A 15,399-nucleotide genomic window follows, 5' to 3' on the forward strand; every position below is an offset into this window, starting at 1 on the left:
TAAAATGAGAACCAATAGAACTGTCACAACATGAGAAAATGTATAACTAATAATCAACAGTACATTTCCGAATTTGGCCTGCAAAGAAATCCGCTACCTGTAAGTTAGAAAAGAGATTAGTAAATAATGATAAAATAAACAACAAAAAAGAATGAGTTTCTACCGCCGTATCCAGAACAGAGCCTGAAACGGTGCAGGCTCAAGAAATCGTTTGTACTAATACGTCTTGAAGTACTGTGTGATACTGTTGACTCAGACTTCTACAAAGCTGTAAGTGAGAATTTTAACCCAATCCGGCTCATTACCTGTGTTTTTTATGAAAAATATGAATAAAGAATGTAAATTAAATAACGACGCGTCACAATGCAGTCTAACGCTCTCACAATGTTATCATACGTAGGGGTTTTCCCTGACTGTTTTTACTCCGGAGCTCTTGCAATATTCAGGCTTTTGTAATACTATCTGACAAACTTTTTACTTTACCATTTTACTTCATAGCTCAGCATTCTCTCTCATACCCTCTTACCCATTACATTTAAATGAAATACAACTAAATTGAGTTTGCGTGCCTGCATAATACTCTTTGGAAATTATAAGTGAGAATGTTCTTAGGTTTTGGCTCACTTCAAAATGAGAACCAATCGAACTGTCACAACATGAGAAAATGTATAACTAATAATTTGTTGGAACCGTAAGCAAATGCCAGCTGAAGGCGAGTAGGCAAGTGTGTTTAAAAGCATTAGATTATGCACGGAGATCGTACAGTTACTTGATAGATGATCTTTTCTCGAATATTGGTACTAGCAAAAGGGCTAGAAAAAGCAGCTATTATAATTCGTTAGGCATGCATAATGGCCCAATGAGTGTTACAAGAGAACTGGAGTAAGACAGGTCTTTCATTTTGTTTTGTCTCTCCTGATCGTTCGTAAGAAATGCTAATTCATGACCACCTTTTCACAATTTGATTGGAGCATGCATTCATAATGGAAAATAGTTGACATAATAATCTACCCCCAGGCATTATCATGCCAACATGTACTTATATATACATGTACTATATCTTTGTGAGACGTAGATATAAAATGTCTCAGGTTTTCGATTATAGTAATTTCGAGGAAATTTCTTTAATTCTTATCATATATGTAAACTTGAGGCTATTAGATTTTCATCCACTTACCTCTGTTCCTGTGAAAAAATGCAAGTGTCAACCTCAATGTCATCCACGAATCGCACGTACTCGGGCGGCCAGTGGAAAAAAAAAAAAAAAAAAAAAACACCGGTCACACGCGCCAAGGGCCATGGCATGCAGTGCCAATATAATAATAGCTCGCACAAATTGATACATAACATTTGTGTTTGTGTGCATGGGGACGATCCGATGGTTCATACAACAAAAGGGTTTCTTACAATTATTCTTAACATTGTTAAACGTACTCTTCCACATTTACGTAGCATATAATGTGTCTTTATATTTATTTGGATTGTTATCTTGAGAATTGCTAAAAACAGTTATTATGAAAAAGTGGACCTTTCAGAATTTGGGGGGGGGGTGCGTACGCACCCGACGCACCCCCCTTGGCTACGGGCCTGGGGAGGTAAAGTCTAGGTGATATTCACTTTAAAGGGGATGGCTAGTATAAACTAATCAGTGGGAATCAGTGGGAATGCTGGGGGATGATTGTTCCAATCCTTGTGGGATTCATTTAAGAGTACATTATATAAATTTATCTACTGTTGGGTGAAAATTATTTGCTTCAGAATGGTCTCATATTCAAGTAATGTGCAGTTTAGATAATGTTAACGATCGCCCCGTCACTGTACAGGCATGCTAACCTGGAAACATTAAGCTGCACATTACTTGAATATGAGACGATTCTGAAGCAAATAATTTTCACACAACAATAGATATATAATGTACTCTGAAATGAATCCCACAAGGATTGGAACAATCATCCCCCAGCATTCCCACTGATTCCCACTGCTCAGTTACTAGCCATTCCCTTTCATAATTGTCAGTTCGGGAAGTGTTATTGATGACATTACCCCCATCTACTATTTTTTCACTTTGAAATGCCCTATATTTTCATATTAGATTCATTAAGATATTTGCGTTACACCAACAAAACTACCATCAAGATAACAATCTCTGTAACGGAGCAAGATAGACTTTAAACAGGCATTTCCTGTCGTTTTCATGCGTGATCACACTGTCATGGGAGAAGTTGTCCGAGATACATTTACTGTGAAAGGGTAAAAAGAGGAGCTGCGACAGAAAGTGGTTCCTGCAAAGCCAAAGGCCCAGGGCAAATTATGGTGCATTCTTTGCAGTCATGACATTACGAGACGACAGAAGGCTCAGTGATGGTGGCCAAGGGCGCCGGAAGCGGGGGGGGGGGGGGGGGGTCCCCCCCCCCAACAAAATGTTGGGGGGCAAAGCGAGTTTTTGCCCCCCCCCCCCCCCCAAAAAAAAAAAAAAAAAAAAAAGAAAGAAAAAAAGTGCCCCCTGTAACAAATAATTAATCACTGATTTAAAGACCAAAATGAACAATAAAGGCATATATTTCTTGTCTAAATGTTGTAATTTCATAATACACTAACAACATTATTGTATCTATACACTAACAGTAACTTATGAGTAAACTTAGTGTATAGATGGTAGCCTCGTGTCCTCGAGTGTGCCCGCTGAAACATACCTTTAGCAGGGCTCCACACTAACTTTTATTTTTGGTAGCCCAAAGTCAAACATCCGACCTTTTTGAGTGGCCCGATCAGGCCACCAAATTCTTCATTTCTGAAATTTTGGTGGCCCGACGTGCGTTTTTGGTGGCCCCGGGCCACTGTTAGTGTCGAGCCCTGCCTTTAGTAAACCTTACATTTTTCATTTTCTTCTTTGCTTTCTAGCAGTATAAGAATATTTTTTTATTGTTCGAATGATGCGATCACGTTTAAGAGCTTTTAATGAGCACATTTCAGATAAATTGCAAAGTGAAAGTGGCTCGCTCGTTCTGCCCGTACTTATAGTAAAATGAATTTTCGTAAGTTATTATCATATATTCCTTCGCAGTGATTTCTTTAACTATGTTTAATTCCTCAGAAATTCAATTTAGAATGCTCTATAAAAGCGACTTTTATACTCTGCTTTTACAAAAAGTCCCTACCGTGGGAGGGGGTATCCCCCTCCCGCACCCTCCCCCGCTCGGTCGCTTCGCTCCCTCGACGAGGATCTCACACCATCACATAATATGCCCCCGTATGTTAAGATCATATTCTTTCCAACTGATTTTTTTTTTTATGCCTCCGCCACGAAGTGGTGCCGGAGGCATTATGTTTTCGGGTTGTCCGTCCGTCCGTCCGTCCGTCCTTCCGTCCGTCCGTCCTTCCGTCCGTCCGTAATGAATTTTGTGGACAAGGTAACTATCAAAACCTGTTGAGGTATCCTAATGAAACTTGGCATGTATGTGTATTAGGGGGTGAAGTTGTGCCTATCAACTTTTGGGTGTACATGCTCAAGGTCAAAGGTCAAGGTCAAATACATAAAATTTCACTATTTCCACCATATCTATTGAATGCCTGAAGATATTTTCTTGAAACTTAGTGTATACATGTATTACCCAATTAAGATTCTCTGGTGAAAGTTTGCCTCATGAGGTCAAAGGTCAAAGGTCAAAAGGTCAGGGTCAAATACATGAAATTTCACTATTTTCGCCATATCTATTGAATGCCTGAAGATATTTTCTTGAAACTTAGTGTATACATGTATTACCCAATTAAGATTCTCTGGTGAAAGTTTGGGTCATGAGGTCAAAGGTCAAAGGTCAAAAGGTCAAGTAAAAATATCAAAACTTCTTTTTTTTTCTCCATGCCTTGGAAAATTGTTCGAGGTATCTTCATGGAACATAGTATATACATGTACTGACTGGAAGTGATTATCTAGAGAATGTAGGGTTCATGGGGTCAAAGGTCAGGGGTCAAAGGTCAAGTGCAACACTTCAAAATTTTACTATTTCCCTCATATTTATGCAATGCCAGCAGGGTTATTATTTTTTTACACTTGGTGTATGCATGTGTAACCTAATAGAAATTCTCTGGAAAGTTTTTTTTTTCTTCTTTTTTTTGCCTCAAAGGTCAATAGGTCAAAGATAAAGTGAAAGTGCTGCACTAACTTTTTCCTCAATATCTTGAAGTGGCTCAAGTTATCTTGAAACTTAGTACATATTATGCATGTTCTACCTGAAAGTGATTATCTTATGAATTTTAGGGTCAAGGGCCAGATGAAAATGGTAACAATTTACTATTCAATTCAGAAATTGCACTTTTTCTCCACACCTGTACCTTGAAAATTACTCAATGCCTAAATGTATGAATGGGTCAAAGTGAAGTTAAAGTCCTTAAATCCCTAGATACATGCTCTCCTATTCATCCAATTAAACCTAGGTCAAGGAAGGTGAACATTCAACACATTCGTGACAAACTTGTCATTTCAATATTTTGCCAATTTTGTGAAAATGTAATCACACATTGTCCACATGTACTAGACCTATTGGGAAAATCATGCATTATGGCGGAGGCATACCAGTCGCCAAAGCGACATTTCTAGTTCAATATGTTAATTCCCTAGAAATTTGCTTTTAAATGTTCTATAAACGCGACTTTTATACTCTGTTTTTACAAAAAGTCCCTACCGTGGGAGAGGGTATCCCCCCTCCCACACCCTCTCCCCGCTCGGTCGCTTCGCTCCCACGCCGAGGATCTCGCACCATCACATTTATTGATGTACTCCCGTATGTTATGATCATAGTCCTTCCAACTGATTTTTTCAATATTAAATTCCCTAGAAATTTGCTTTAAATTCTCTATAAACGCGACTTTTATACTCTGTTTTTACAAACAGTCCCTACCGTGGGAGGGGGTATCCCCCCTCCCACACCCTCCCCCCGCTCGGTCGCTTCGCTCCCTCGCCGAGGATCTCACACCATATTATCATGTACTCCCTTATGTAATAATCATAGTCCTTCGCACTGATTATTTTTCACTATGAAATTTGCTTTTAAATGGTCTATAAATGCGACTTTTGTACCCTGTTTTACAAAAGCTCCCTACAGTGTGTGTGTGTGTGGGGGGGGGGGGGTATCCCCCTTTCCACACACCCCCCTCCCCCGCTCGCTCGCTCGCTTCGCTCCCGCGCCGAGGATCTCACATCGTCACATAAAAATGTGCCCCCGTTGAGATTTTGCCCCCCCCCCTCCAAAAAAAAAAACAAAAACAAAAAAACAGAAGTGTTCCGGCGCGCTTGGTATACAATCTCTCGCTCGACAGCGTAACGAAATTGCACCCGCCAGTATGTAATTTTCCTCTTAATGGAACACCCTGTACAGGTACATATTTGTAATTGACATGTAGATGGCGCTGTTCATCCTGTCGGTCTCGTGACCTTTCTTTGCCTAGTGTCAGTCTCGTGGGCTTTCTTTGCCTAGTGTCGGTCTCGTGAGCCGTCTTTGCCTATAGTGTCGGTCTCGTGGGCTTACGTTGCCTAGTGTCGGTCTCGTGAGCCTCTTTTGCGTATACTGTCGGTCTCGTGAGCCTTAATTGTGTAGTGTCGGTCTCGTGGGCTTCTTTGCTTAATGTCGGTCTCGTGAGCCTTTTGTGCCTAGTGTCGAACTCATGGGCTGTATGACTCGTGAGCCGTAGGGCCTATAACTCATGGGCTGTATGACTCATGGACCTATTTTTTGATGTCGGTCTCGTGGACCGTATATGACTCGTGGGTGTCGGTCTCGTGGGATGACCCCGTTTTTTGTGCATCATCCACACTGGTTTAGCTCGTTGATATCTAATTCAGCTTCACATTTTCTACATACATAGGCATGCACTAGTTCCGAATGTCTAGAAGAGATGTCCTCATCTACATTTGTGTTGAAAATGTTAATCAGATTGTATCAATTTCTTATACCTATACCATCATCTTGAGCCTTCTGTCGTGTCATAATGTCATGACTGCAAAGAATGCACCATTAATTTTACCCTGGGCCTTTGGCTTTTGCAGTGTGACAGTGTGATATCATTATTATTATTATTATTATTATTTATTCGGCATTTGCAAAACAATACAAGTGATAACAGAGAAACAGAATAAACAAACAAAACACATGAAAACAAAGTGTCAGGCTTTCCCTGTTGAGCTTCCCGAAGGAGCCGGGTTGGAGAAAAGCAATCAAAATCACTATGACCCTTGGGCCTCTCCAACAAACTTAAGGAAGCACATCAGGGAGTTGTTGAACATAAAAGAAAGGAAATAATACAATTTGAATTAAGCGTGTACACCAGATGGATTTTTTTTTTTCTTCAAACAAGCTAAAAATATTTTGGCAAATGTGTATACATTCCACCCCCCGTAAAAAAAAAAAAAAAAAAAAAATCCAGTATACAAAAAAGTGTTATCAGAGTACATCAACAACAACAAATATCCCCTCTAACTACTACACTACAGTGTACGAAGCCAGCAAGTATCATCAACATACCCCAAACCATCTTCGATACACAGTAAATATAAAAATAATTTCAAAACTTTAACTTCATCATTACCCTGGGACTACATAACCCAGTACTTTCTTTAAAATTTCCTTGTGTGGTATTACACACACCACTGTGCAATATACATCATATATCAGACGCCAAAATTCATAAATGATATTAAATAATGTGAGGCATGAATGAAGGCATGAACACCAAAAAAAAAAAAAAAACTATAAAATTACTAATCAGTTAATGTTATGTCTTACACAAAAAATCTGAAACCCAGAGACAAAGATATAACTGGGTCGCAAACAAAACTGAATATCAATCAATATTCTGTGTTTTATGGCAACCAAGAGCAATCATAAGAAAAGCAGCAAAAAAAAATCACAATTATCAGGTAAAATCAATCATAATCCTCCTTTAGACATGTCCTAGCTGCATCTTCCAGGGATTGAAATCAGACTGAGTTACAATATACTGATGACACAGAAACCTGAAAAAAGTCGGTAAAATTCTCTCCAAATGAGAGCAGAAATCAGGGCACCAGGGCACCCGACCTGAGATAACACACTCATACAACTTGACACAGTTGTGTATTTCAAACAAAGTCAAAGTACAGAGACTCTCATACACATGTACATTGTATGTATATGATACCTGTGGTTATCAATACACTACATTAAAATGAACCTCTCAGTTGTTGAAGGAAAGATGAGAGAGAATCAATAACTGCCGAGCCCCTTACCGAGTCAGGTAATTTGTTCCAGAGTCTGGGAAACCTACGGGTGGGGGACAGGAAGAGTAGCTGGGTTCTGGACGGGTGGTGAGTGAATGTAAGAAGGTATGGGTGCCGGGTATTTATCTGAACAGTGTTGGATATACAAATGTAGCTTCACATTTAATAACCCCTGAAAGGCATTTTATGGTGAACGCGCACAGAGCATAATCCCTTCTGGACTGTAACGATGACCAATGGAGCAAGCGGAGGCGCTCATCGTAGGACATCTCACACCTCCTTTGATGGAGTGCGGCTCTGGTCGCTGTCCGTTGAACTTGCTCTAGTTTATGCTCCTGGGCTGCAGTGTTGGGGTGCCATGCTGGTATGCCATATTCCAGAATTGGGAGTACCAGGGACCGGTAGAGACAAAATGTCGCCTGCGTGGAGGCCCCACGTGCGATGCAGCGAATAAAACCCAGTAGCCGATTGGCACGAGCTACAACAGCGTCCACATGCAAGTTCCAACGGAGATCGGACGATATGATCACTCCAAGGTACTTATAGGATGGTACATGGGCTAGCGGGTCATTGTTAAGGGTGTAGACTGGGTATTGATCCGGTATCCGCTTCCGGGTGATGTGCATCACCTTGGTTTTCGCGGTGTTAAGTGACATTTGCTTTGACGTGCACCATTCATGAATTTTGTCAAGGTCTGATTGTAACACTGCTTGGTCATGTGAGGATCGTATTATTCTGTAGACGAGGATGTCATCAGCAAAGAGAACTGTGGTAGACTTTATGGAGTGAGCCACATTATTAACAAATAAGTTAAAGAGACAGGGTCCGATCACGCTTCCTTGCGGTACCCCCGAAGAGGCTCTAGTCCAAGAGGAGAATGCGCCCTGGTACATCACACGTTGGTCTCGCAGAACAAGGAAAGATTTGAGCCATTTCCAAACCATTCCGCGAATGCTGTAATCCTTGGCAACTGTATCGAGCAATGCAGAATGTGACATTTTGTCAAATGCTTTTGACATGTCACAGAACACAGCATTGATCCGGGGAGCTTTAGGTCTGTCTAGGGTACAAGACCAATCATGAAGGACATTGGTTAATTGGGTAACGCAACTTCTCCCTCTCATGAAGCCATGTTGGTGACAATTCCACATGCCATATGAATCCATGTGTGATTGAATAGCTGATGTTACTATTCGTTCAAGGGTTTTACAGAGCACAGAAGTTAGTGCAACGGGTCTGTAGTTAGTGAGCAACTCTCTATCACCCTGTTTGTATATGGGAGTAATGTTTGCCTTTTTCCACATGTTTGGTACAACCCCTGTATGAAGAGATGAATTGAATAGGGCACACAAGGGATACACAATCTCATAAGCAGTTTCCTTGATGATTTTAGGGTGAATTCCACCTGGCCCTGGGGGTTTATTTGCTGGAAGAGAGAGCAACATTGGAATAATCTCACCTACAGAAATGGACAACTGACTCAGTTCAGGGACTAGGCATGAGCTGTCTAGAGGTTCATCTGGGATAAGTTGTGCAGGGTTGAACACAGAACTAAAGTAGTCATTAAAAGCTTGCGATATACTGTCAGGATTATTGATAGTACCATCATGAACAAACACACGAGGGGCAGATGATTGCTTACATGATCTAACATAGCTCCAGAACCTACGTCTGTTGTCGTTAGACATAAACATATTGTCTACATAGAACCAGTATGCTTGTCTACATTGTTTCTTGACATCATTTCGTACCTTGCAATATGTTTCCCAATCAGTTTTCAAGCCTGACCTGCGAGCTCTCTTGAATAATACATGCTTTTTATGAACAAGTTTTCTCAGCTCTTTAGTAATCCAAGGTGAAAATTTCGACTTTTGTTTGGATACTCTAGGAATAGAGTCATTTACAGCTGTATCAAGTAAGTCTGTGAAGATCTCTGCTGATAGAGTTTGGGTCATTGGAATCCATAATTTTTTTTTATTATTTTTTTTTTTTTTTTTTTTTTTTTTGGTGTGCACCTCCATAGGTAGCCCCACTCATTTAGGGCTCTGATTATATTGTCTCTTTTACCAGGTTTTTGCTGCATTTTTGCAGTATGGTTGTTTATATTGTATTCTGTTTGTGTCAAGGATCTTGCTAGACCATTTCCAGTCAATTTGTTGGTAAGTTAGCTGTATATTTAAGCAGATGAATTTTGTATCTTGATACTGTTGCCTACTCTGTATTGCCATTTTCAGTGTCCAGCCCAGTGTTGTACACTTGCTTCGTGCATCTTGTATGTGTACTTGCTTTGTACTTTCAATAGCACCTTTTGTTGTCACACCGTTCACATGTGTATGTCAATAGCATCACCTCCACAGCAATGGAGGGGATTAAGATCTGGCGTCTCTGGAATCTATTCTTTTGTATACCTCTGATTGTATCTCTCTTGAACGTGAAACATGTATTCATGCTGCCAACTGATGCTTGTAACTGTAATCACAGTCTACTTTCTCCTGTTCACAGGCTTGTCAGACACTGTGGTAAACCTGTTGCATACTATAGCAACACATGTGCATGTTTTCAGTTAGCCATCCTACTGTCCGGTGACATTCAAACAAACCCAGGTCCATGTACTGAAGTCGATGTAATGCAACATGCTAATGAGTATTGCAGTAGTTTTCAACCGAATCGTATTACATATGATGTACATGCCCTCCATCAGTTTAATGGGAAGCCCAGTCATCTACTTCCTTTGACTGTTTGGAGAAGGGTATGTGATCTTGGGATTGCGCAGCAGCGGCGTACTCACAGGGAACGCCGCAGGCGGAGGATTCCAAGGTCACAGTCCCTTTGTGATGCTTCCAGTGGGTCTCAATTTGGTTTATGGAACGCAAGATCCTTGACGAATAAAGTCGATGCAGTGTCAACTCTGATTATAGATAATGATATTGATGTGTTAGTCATCACTGAGTCATGGCTTTCAGGTGACCAGAGGGATGAGCCTACCCTTGCTGAATTGAAATTATCCCTTCCAAATTTCAATATTATCAATCATCCCAGAAAGACATCTAGAGGAGGTGGTATCTGCGTCCTGTATAGGTCTGCTGCGCGTTGTGTTGTCAATGACACACACAAATTTTTGTCTTTTGAACTGCTAGATCTCACGCCATTAATCTTAAAAGCCCACCAAACCCTAGAAGGAAACTTAGCTTTAGAAAGCTTTGCAATATTGACACCAACTCTTTCCGCCATGATATTAAACAGGCTTTGTTGACTTCCCAGTGTACATCTTGTCCTACAGAAGCAATTTCAATGTATAATGACATGCTGAGTAATCTGTTGGACAAGCATGCCCCTGTTAAAACCGTGACTGTGACAATTAGACCCAATGCCCCTTGGTTCTCTGATGAGATTAGGGAGGCCAGGAGGCGTCGGCGTCGTGCTGAACGTCGCATGTTGAAGTCCGGCATGTAGACTGACATGGACCTGTATCGTCAAGAATGTGAGCTGTACTACAGTCTGATTACCGATGCAAAGTCCCAGTACCTGAGAAAAGAGATCGCCAATGCTGACTCTAAACGACTATTCAACTTCGTGAAGAAACTGTCCACCCCTTCTGACTCTTCTATTTATCCTGAACACTCATCTGATTCAGAACTGGCGCACAGGTTCAGTATATTCTTCATGAAGAAAATCGATGATATTGTGTCTTCCTTTGTATCTGACGTGAACCATTTGGAGTTATCCGTCCAGGCTCCTGAGAACTCTTTGAACTGCAACCTGAGCGAGTTTAATCCGGTCACTGATGAACAGCTTCGACGTCTCATCATGCTATCTCCACCAAAATCTTGCACTCTGGACCCTCTTCCAACTTGGCTGCTCAAAGAGTGCCTTGATTTGCTGCTTCCGGTTCTTAAAAACATCATTAACACATCATTGTCATCGGGTATAGTTCCAATACCTTTCAAGACACCTCTTGTTTCCCCTCTGTCGAAGAAACCGAACCTAGATCCCGATGTCCTGAGCAATTACCGACCAATTGCCAATCTGCCATTTGTGAGTAAGCTTCTTGAAAGGATTGTGTCTACACAGTTAATGTCTTATGTTGACAGTAATCATCTGCTTCCTACAAACCAGTCAGCATACCGCAACCTCCACTCAACAGAAACTGCCTTGTTGAAAGTGCTCAACGATCTCCTTCTTGCTGTCGACAAGGGCAATGAGGCTGCTCTTCTTCTTCTTGACTATTCGGCTGCGTTTGACACGCTCGACCACACGTTGCTACTACAACGACTTAGTAATGACTACTCCATCACAGGCACTGCCATCCAATGGATCAAGTCATATCTTCAAGATCGCACACAGAGGGTGATAATCAATGGGACCTGTTCACGTCCTAGTCCTATCAGCTGCGGAGTTCCGCAAGGATCCGTTGCCGGCCCCCTTCTTTTTCTCCTCTATACAGGTCCACTCACCAGAATCATCAATTGTCATCATGGAGTCAACTACGCTATGTATGCTGATGACACTCAAATTTACATAACTATGTCACCTGGCGATAGGATTGCTGCTGTTAATTCACTGAGAGAATGTCTCAACGACATCAAAGCCTGGTCCACTGCCAACAGACTCCGTCTGAACGAAGACAAGTCTGAACTCATCCATTTCTCATCACAGTTTAGGAGCACAGTTCCTCTACAAGATCTAACTACTCGGGATGGGATTATTAAGGTCTCTGACTATGTTAGAGACCTTGGCTTTACTTTGGACAAACACTTAACTCTTAAACACCATATCACAAACATTTGTAAGTCTGCATCATGGGGTATTTTCAAAATAGGGAAGATCAGGCGTCTGCTTGATCAATCATCAGCTGAGCGGCTCGTCCATGCCTTCGTCTCCTCCTATCTGGACTACTGCAACTCCCTCCTTGCCGGCCTCCCTCTTTCTCACATATCCCCTCTCCAACGTATCCAAAATTCAGCCGCTAGATTAGTCTCCCTTAGTAGGAGACATGACCATATATCTCCTGTTCTCCGCTCACTACATTGGCTTCCAGTCCATTCCCGTATTACTTTTAAGATCCTGCTTCTGACGTACAAAATCACACGTAATCTTGCACCCATATATCTTCAAAACCTTATAGTCTCTCTCCGCTCCTCCTCTTCTGCCAGACCCCTCCGTTCATCTTCCTCTCTCCAATTACTTCATGGCCCACGTACAAAAACCCGTTATGGTGACCGAGCCTTCTCTTCCATTGCTCCCACTCTTTGGAATAAACTCCCTCTGTATATTCAGAATGCCTCATCTGTCGAATCATTTAAAATTCTTCTTAAAACTCACCTGTTTAATCAGTTGTAATTTTTTTTTTTTTTTGGAGGCGCACACAGTTATTCAATTATTGTACCATTGTATCACATGTCATGTCTTTTTCTTTTCTTTTCTTTTCTTTCTTCTTCTTTTGTTACTGTTAACGCTGATTTTGTTAATGTTATTGTGTTTTCTAATCTATTTGTATGAGTAGCAAAGTGCGCTTAGAAACGTCAGTATGAAGCGCCATATAAATGCAATTATTATTATTATTATTATTAAATACAGACCACGGAATAAGCTGGATTAGCCTTCGCAAGTGGTTAAAGTCTCCTCGCTGAAACTGCAAAAATGATCTCACTAGACTGTTTCGAAGGAGTGAATGTGAAGAGCGAAGGTGGATGGATACTGCATGATGATCGGATGAGACGGGTGACGGTGAGATGTTGACGGAGGAGACGTAGTGCCGGCAGTTTGTGAAGACAAGGTCAATCGTTGAACCAGTTGTAGGCATGTTGGCTTCGGAAGGCCTTGTGGGAACAGACACCAACTGAGCCAGTCCATGCTGTGAAGTGATTTCCTCCAGGTAGGCATGATGGTTTGTTCGGTGTGCACCTGGAGACCTGTCTATGTTGAAATCCCCAACCAGGCACTGGCGTAGCCAGGGTAGGGGGGGGGCGATGGGGGCGGTCGCCCCCCCCCCCCTAAGATTTTGACCGGGTATTTGCGAGGCGGAAAAAAAAATGCGTGTATACTGTATGCATGCACATGAAGCGGGTCTCCTTTTCAACCTTTCATCAAATAAGATCATAATTTTTGTTAATATTTTACTCAAAGTGTGCACCAGATCGTTGAATTTCAGTTCAAAATATGCAAAATCTCTCGTGCTTGGGAGGGGGATACCCCCTCCCAGACCCTCCCCCTCTGTGCCTCTTTCCCTAGCCTTAGTACACTTCTTAGATTTACAAAAAATTATGAAAAATTCTGAGTGCACATGACTTATCACTTATATTCCAAAAACTCAATGTTCCCTCATGTACAAGGGGAATTTCCCCTTTTTATCGACCCTTTCCTCCCTACGCCCCCCAACATCATTTTTTTTTTTTATGATTTCCCATATATTCCATCAAATATGCGTATACGAGGTATCTCAATTTCAACCTCAAAAAAGGCAAAAGCTCCATCGTACGGGAAGGGTGGAGATAACACTCGCCCACACCTTTTTCCGGCTCGCCCGCCCCTCTCCCCCTCCCCCCCCCCCCCATGCGTGTAGACTGTGGCTACACTTTGAACATAAACAGTTTTCCAAATATGACACAAAATGTGTGCACCAAAACGTTTAAGTGCAATCAGAAAATTATATAGAATCTCCTTCCACAGACTTGCTACACTTCTCTTCTGATTGAAAAATTTCCAGATATTCCAACAAAAGTGTACGCCAGATTGTTGAATTTCAGTTCTAAAAGCTTATAACTGAAAAAAAAGGCTCCCTTGAATACGGGAGAGGTATCTTGCCACCATTCCATTGCTTGTTACCCACTTTAGACGTAGTACATTTTTGGGAATGACAATTTCCGAATTTTCCACAAAAAGTGTGCTCTAGATCGCTCTATTTCAATTCTTTAAACACAAAAGATCCGCCGAGCGGGAGGGGGAATCCCCCTTCCCCTAAGCTCTTCCTCATTAGACTTTGTACATAATATACACACAGATGATGCACATTCGGAATAAGAGCTAAATTCCGTGATTTTAACACTTCGATGAAAAAGTATTGCACCAAAAATTTGCTCCAGATCGCTTAATTTAAGGTCTGAAAATGCACAATCATCTTCGTTTGGGAGGGAAAATGCCCCTCATGTGCATGCTTTTTCTGTTTGATTGCTGAGCAGACAGCGTTCATGATATTCAGTGTAAGAATTAATAAAAGACGTTTATTTAAATAATACCATTTTATAGCCATAATGTTCAATAATAATCGACATGAAAATATATTGCTACCTTAAACAAGTGGGACTGTTTCAAGTCGATAAAACACGCAAAAACACGCAAAAACATGCATCAAATTGCACCATTTGCGACATCAAAATGCAAAAAGTTCTCACCGTGGGAGGGGGGACACCCCCCTCCCACACCTTCCCCTTCCCCCTCGCTCGCTCCGCTCGCTCGGGTTCAGTCGCGTTCATGATATTAAGAGTAAGAATTAATACAAAAAGTTTATTTTAATGATACTATTTTATATATATTAGGTATCACTTAAACAAGTGGGACTGTTTCAACTCGTTAAAACATGCAAAAACATGCATCAATTTACACCATTTGCAACATTAAAATGCAAAAAGATCTCACCGTGATGGGAGGGGGACACACCCTCCCCTCCCCCTCGCTCGCTCCGCTCGCTCGGGTTCAGTCGCGTTCATGATATTCAGTGAAAAGAATTAATACAAGAAGTGTATTTAAATCATACCATTTCATAGGAAAATTGTTCATTAATAATCTATATCAAAATATACTGCTACCTTAAACAAGTGGGACTGTTTCACGTCGATAAAGCGGGCAAAAGCCGTTTACAACATCCAAAAAAAAAAAAGTTCTTACCGTGAGAGCAGAAATCAAAAGCACCCAACAGGAACAGTAAGTTAATGGTGCTTCATATCTTGACGGCAATTCTTCATTAATTTGATATGAAAATATAGGGTATCTCTTGAAAGGGGAAAATAGTAAATGGGAGAAATCTCATCGTATGAGTCGCCTGCACCTAATTAATACTTTAAATCTGTGGTTTGAATTTATTTTGAAGATTATTATGACTCCCACTTTCTGGCACTAAATTGTACTTTTTTTTATTTTTTGGGGCTTGA

This window comes from Diadema setosum, chromosome 20, assembly GCF_964275005.1.
Source record: "Diadema setosum chromosome 20, eeDiaSeto1, whole genome shotgun sequence".
Taxonomy (NCBI): domain Eukaryota; kingdom Metazoa; phylum Echinodermata; class Echinoidea; order Diadematoida; family Diadematidae; genus Diadema; species Diadema setosum.